This window comes from Anguilla rostrata, chromosome 15 (assembly GCF_018555375.3).
Source record: "Anguilla rostrata isolate EN2019 chromosome 15, ASM1855537v3, whole genome shotgun sequence".
Taxonomy (NCBI): domain Eukaryota; kingdom Metazoa; phylum Chordata; class Actinopteri; order Anguilliformes; family Anguillidae; genus Anguilla; species Anguilla rostrata.
Window position 1 is genome coordinate 33845143 of NC_057947.1, and position 6814 is coordinate 33851956.

A 6814-nucleotide genomic window follows, 5' to 3' on the forward strand; every position below is an offset into this window, starting at 1 on the left:
AAATACTCAAGGCAGTTGTGGTGAGATAAACCCAAAACGTGAAAGGTAGACGACTCACCAGGATTTCTGCCGTCATCTTACATGGCCAGCCCATGTGCAGGCCCATCGATGCAGGTGCAGTACGCTTAGCTGTGCGTGGTTCTTCACTTGGGTTCTTCTCGGAAGTTCATTTAAGGTGCACCAAAAACAGTAATAATGAGTGATCGCAGAAGAATCCAAAAATATGTCATCGTGTACACAAAGGGTAATGGGGCCGTAAAGGAAATCATCCACCAGAGTCTGAGTCAGACAACAACGGCAAACGGGTTCACCCAACGCAGCCATCATCTGTCCAGGGGTTTTCAGGAAAGGAACAACAATCAGGAGCCAGAGACGAATCAAAACTTCCTTTACAAACAAACACATACACTAAATAAATAAATAAATAAATAAATAAGTGACAAAGCCAAAAATGCTGAAATGTCCCGCCAAAGATTCAAAATGGCGTAGGGTAAGTGCAGATCACATTCCCCTTCAACGAGCTCACCTGTGAAACATCGGCGAATGGACTTACCTGGCATGTCAAGCAAAGCAAATGTAGAATTTATGTGAAAATGTACGTTCCTGAGATCAGTTCCTAATACAGGTTACATGTAGGTGTTCCTAATGGGCCACCAGTGCCTAATAATGCTAACAAACCGGTATGAATTGAGTGTCCAGTTTGGAGCATAATTTCATAATCTCCAATCTAGCGACATGTGGTTGCATCAATTGTATCTTTAAAGCCTAATAAAATGTTGCACAAGCCAAGATATACGATAAAAGTGGCTTAATTCACAACGACTATTATATCCACTTAATCTGAGGTGTGTTTGAATGTAAACAGACCTGAAATACATGGGTCGGACACATTGTTTCTGGCTTTAAAGGGTTTCCTCGTCCTATACTGCTTGTAAGCCTAAGCAGTTTTAGCATGTGTGCATTACCAAAAACACCATTCACGTTTTTGGTCGTCGTCATGGTGACAGCGATGGTGACATGAAAACAACACGACACCTTGGTCAATCGTTTATTTTTTATTTTTATTTCATAAAAACACATTTACCAGGCTGGTTGACAAAGTGCCCAAGGGTGTCCTTAGTTAATACGACGAGACATTTTTGATCAACTATAGTAATGATAGTAGCTATACCTTTTTGTTTCTGTACCACATGAAGAGTAAGAGCCAGTGATAAACAGAAAGCTCTCTGTCTACGCCAGACCTGGGTCAAATACGTATTTGTTTTGGATTCAAATACTTTTCTACGCTTTACTGATCTTGTCTGGTGCATTGGAACCAATGAAATACGCTCAAAAAGTGCAAACTCTGCCTTCTGGTCATATCAGCTGGCTCAGTTACACCAGGCAAGATCAACAGAGCACAGAATAGTATTTGAATCCAAAACTAATACACATTTTGACCCAGGCCTCGTCTATGCAGGTGTTAAACGCAACTCCTGTAACAATGCTTTTCACACTCGGTCCTGGTATGTATGCTGGTTTGCATCACGGCCTACAGGTATTTCCTGTCCAGCTAAAGTTGACAAAAATGAGTTTACATTCTGACATAATTTCGTACGTTCACTTATTTAAACATAATACAGTGTAATTGGCTCTGTTATTAAAAATGATCATTAATAAAATATAAAAATTGTTGTTTTTCACAAATGGCTAAATTTTGGTGACTAGGTGACCACACTTTCCACAGTGAGGAGCCCAATGATTTCACCCGTCAATCTATATTCTTCATTTGTCATTTATCGCACAGAATATTACAGAAAATGAAAGCATTAGTTGATCTAACTGATGAAAAGTCTTAGGATGTAAATACAGAACATTTATTCTTTATGGCTTACAGAGCTATATCTGACATCACATGACCTTAAGAGTTATCCTTCAGGAGACATTGTCTATTTAAGAACAATCGCCAGCACATTACAAGTACAGGTTGCAACTATAATAGGGACATTAACCAGCATACACAGTGGGTTCCCAGGATCATGTTTTAAAACCACAGTTCTAGAGGGTCCCTGCGTTTGTATTTGTTTTGTTTTGAGGTCAAATTGATGTAAACCTTTTTTTTTTTTTTTTTTGCAAAGAGTACTAGCCATAATGCCCAAAGTGTTCAGACTCAAAATACATACCCACTCAAAGTTTCAGCATTTGGGTTGAATAAATCCAAACGATTTTACATTCCCTTCCCATCGGAACAACTGGATAATTCTTTACTGAAGACAAATGTGTGGCCACTCTGCAGGAAGTGCATTTAACACCATTGATTTTAACTACTGTCAGCCTGAGTCAGATTTTTTCATACAATGGAAAAAAAACGCAGTTTGGTAATGCCACCATAAAAACACTGTAGTTATGAAGAGTGTTTATCTACAAATGTTTAATATCCACTTGAACAGATCCACAAGGAAGCCCCTGGCACTCATAGAAAATACTGGTTTTACTATTGGGTTACAAAATTGGTACTATGCAGGATTCATATAACCTTTGACTTATAAAATGGACTGTGAAACAATAAGGACTACAATGCCATCAACATGAAATGGATTTTTTTTTCTGTTAGAAAACAGGGAATGGGCAAACACTGCCTACCATAGTTTGTCAGTACAAATGACTACACATCACCTGTATTACTGCAGAAACAGTCATCTTTTGTCCATGCAATAATGAATAAACATCAAGTTATCCCTGTACACCTCTTCTACTTAACAGAACACAGATAGTACATCAGTATTTCTGGTCAGTATTTTAAAATCTTTGCACACTGGAACAATACTGAATTACAGTTTTAGTTTTTTTTTAATTTTTATTTTTTAAAGAACAATTAGTCTTTGATTACATATATATTTTTAGTTTTTCCAACTGTTTAAACCAGCAATTTAATAATAAAAAAACAACAACAAAATATTCCTGACTTCAAACATCTTTACACATCCATATATAATATTCTTAGTTAAACACCCTTAATGTGGTCATGTGATTGACCTAATTCTGGCTTGGAGGACGGCTTCACTTAGCCTCTCACAGTAGGCTATGTGTGTTAATACTGTAGGTTGCCGTGGTAACAAAGTGCACAGCATGAAGTCAAATAATAACATACGCATTCAAAGATCACCGGTTTCTCTACAAGTTGATCAAGCATAGAGTATTTAACATCTTACAATAAAAGGGCAGGCATTTAGACAGGTGTTTACTATGGAACTATGGGGGGGGAATTTATTACACATAAGTAAAATCTTTTCCCACATGATCCTGTCCCAGTGTAAAGCATACTCAATATCTATCCTCCCCCCACCCCTCACTCCTGTGTTACTCCTGTTTTTGTACGAGGGGTGAAAGTAACAAATTAATTAATGATTACAGAACTGAATAAAACTAAGTGGAATCAAATAACTACTTGATTAGCAAATGATTTAATACATTCAACAAAACAGGGTTGATTACATTAAAAAAAACAGAACCAGGAAATCAAATCTATTAGTTTCCTTCTGTTTAATTGACTGGAAATTTAAAGTGCTTTTAATATCACGCTTTGCATCAGTTCCAATCAGCACCATTTCTATCAATTCAATGCAGTGGGATTCCATTTGCAACTAGTTTTATCACGTGGATGTGATTTTTATTTAGTTTTATTTAATTTTAGTTTATTTAATTATTAGAATTATCAAATAATTTGTTAATTAATGAATTATTTGATTCAACTGAATTCAACTCAGTTCCATTGCTCGTTCATTTTTGTTGCTTGCTCTCCTCATATTTTTCCCTCTCTCATATTGTATTATCAAATGTCTCATTTCTGTAAAACTACAAAAATTTAAAGTAAACATCAATTTAGTTGCACAGGAAAGAACATGAATGTAGACCCACATCATTCAAAGAAATAATGGTTTTGTTGCCCGGTTAAGAGGTCATATTCTGTAATGGTCCTCTTTATAGGCAGAATTGTACTTCAGTTGAATTTCAGACATTTTAAAGCTAGTGCAGTCTAGCGAAACATCAAGGTTAAACGGATTTTGCACGTTTTGTTTTTCCGGCAAACTGCCTCAGAAGCAATTTAATTTTTTGTCTTTTAACATCGCCTTTTTCTGGAAGGGAAAACTAATGTTCTATAAGAGAGCCGTTGTTAAGTAAGTAGCACGGGCAAAATGATGACCTGAATTATTACGTATTGTTAAAGGAGTTATGTTTCACACCTGAGGTAGTTTTTCCTGAAGGGCTTTAGTCTTTGCATCGTAGTCATGTAAAGATGAGCATGTCGATTGGAATGAACAAAGGTTGCAACCTAAAATTGAGCCACTCCTGGAGGTTTGCCCCAACAAAGAAAAACTACTTGTCGTTCAAAAAAAAATTATAAAATTCCTTGCTGTTACTGGATCTGATGACAAGCAGCAGGCCAGCCAAAAAAAAAATAAAACTACATTTCCCAGAATGCTGTTGTTCTACAATGGAATGATGCGCCTTCAGATTTAATTGGGGAATTCTGCTCTTACGAAAAGTCAAGACAAAACATATAAAAAGCAATCGTGCAAGTAGGAGCAACGCATTGCACTAATTTGTTCGGCCTGTTATTGTGGATTTGTTGGCTTGTAAGGCGCACCGTGCTGTGCTATTATTTGTAACTGAAATGGCATCCGATGAAAACGGAGAATAAATAATCTCCAGAGTAACTTCTGCATTTTCCCCCACACACCGTTCAGCAGCCCACAGGCTGGCCATACCATTCTACAAAACCATTCCGTAAGTAGTTCTGCTCTTTCATCGAAATAGTGCAACATTTGAAGCCGTACCAGAAGAAGACTGGTTAAGAAAAAAGGGATATAGTAAGGAGGAGAAAAAAAAGAAAAAAGATTGATCATACAGAATTCAAAATGACATACTTTGAAGATTTGAAAAAGTGGAAAAAAAGTATATGTATTCATACATATATCTGTATTTATATATATATTTATATAACACATGTAATTGAGGTTCTTGCGAACGTCCCGAAAAGTTAGTGCAGAAAGCGACACCGATGCATTAGTTTGTTAGGAGCCAAGTTAGCGCTGCACTGACTGAGGACAGTGGGCGGGGCTTATCGTAGCTGCGTGAGCTCTTGGTCCGGCACCTACAGCTGGGGGCTAGGAGGAAGGGGGGGTGGGGGGTGGGTGGGGATGGGTGTTTGGGAGTGGGATGGGTGGGGGGGAGGGGGGGTGTATAGGGGGCTGGTTTGGTTTAAACCCTTATGTGTACGAGTTGGGGGGGGTGGGATGGGACGGGGTGGGTGTGGGGGGCTGGTTTGGTTTAAACCCTTATGTGTACGAGTTGAGGCACTCCTTCGAGCGCGGGGGGGGTGGGGTGGGATGGGATGGGGTTGGGGGGTGTATAGGGGGGCTGGTTTGGTTTAAACCCTTATGTGTACGAGTTGAGGCCCGACGTGGGTGGGATGGGGGTGGGGGGTGTATGGGGGCTGGTTTGGTTTAAACCCTTATGTGTACGAGTTGAGGCACTCCTTGGCGGGTGGGATGGGATGTTGGAGTGGGGGCCTGGTTTGGTTTAAACCTTAGGTCACTGAGGTCTGGTAGGCACCTTGGCGGACTGATGAACCTGCGAGTCTGACTCCTTGGAACAGATGGGTCCGGCAGGCGGCGGCCTGGCAGGCGGAAGGAGGATGTGGCAACAGAATCAAGGAAGTGATCGGACGAGGGGTCAGCCGGGAGCGAGGAGAAGACTGGCAAAGCAAAGCGAGCACAGTGAGCTACCTATACACACAAACAGGTTACTCTGGCAACAAGCGCCTGGATGACAACACTATTATTATTATGATTATGATTATGATTATTATTATTATTATTATTATTGTGAGATAAGGGAGTTGAGGTGGGTTAAGGGAGTGGGAAGATGGGGTGTGTTCAGGTATACCCAACCTCATGCACTGCCTGTTAGCAAACTTAAATACAATTGAATATCTCCAAAAAAAAAATGGAATTTGTCTCAGTGGATCTTTTTTGCATATGTGATCGATAGCTCTGTTTCCATGTGAATTCACAAGAACTATGATTTTGTGGAACATTTGTTGGTCTGTTGGTTTAAAAAAAAAAAGCTAGAGCTTAGCGTTTTAGGAAAGCTAACAGACCAGGTAATGGTCACATAAATTGTCTAAATGCACATTTAAAACTGATGGAACAGTCGCAATTCAGACATAACCCAGTGAATATTTTTGAGGCGAAACGCCCGTGAAACATCACATAGGGGTTCAGGTGTAAACCTGATTATATTTGGTTGAAAAGTTAAAAGCTTTCTAGCCAACTAGGACATATACAGTCCATATCTGGGTGAAGGTTGAGCTATATTGGAATTAACCTAGCCCGTTTATGTCAAAATGTCTCACAACCTAGATTTCCTCCCCTCTAGACGTCTAGATTCTGGCTTTTGCACACTGGGAATTCTCTTGTCTGTTTCTCATGGAAACATAGCTATTCATATGTATTTCATTTTACAAATAGAGCAATAACAGGTATGGCCATAAGGTAAATCACATGTAAGGAATAGATCATAGGGGACTGGGCTTTATACACAAATGTTTATTTTTTAATAGAAAGGGAAAATAACTACAGTCTCCAGCATCTTAGGAACAATTAAATACTTATGAAATGTGAAATGTAAGTAGCCATAAACACATTATGAAATAAAAAAATAATAAAAAACAACAACAAAATATAGTCATGCAGGCTGTGTTAACCAAAACAAATAGTGGCACATTTTAATGTTTTTTTTTTTTTTGAATGAAAGAAAATGGAAAAACCTA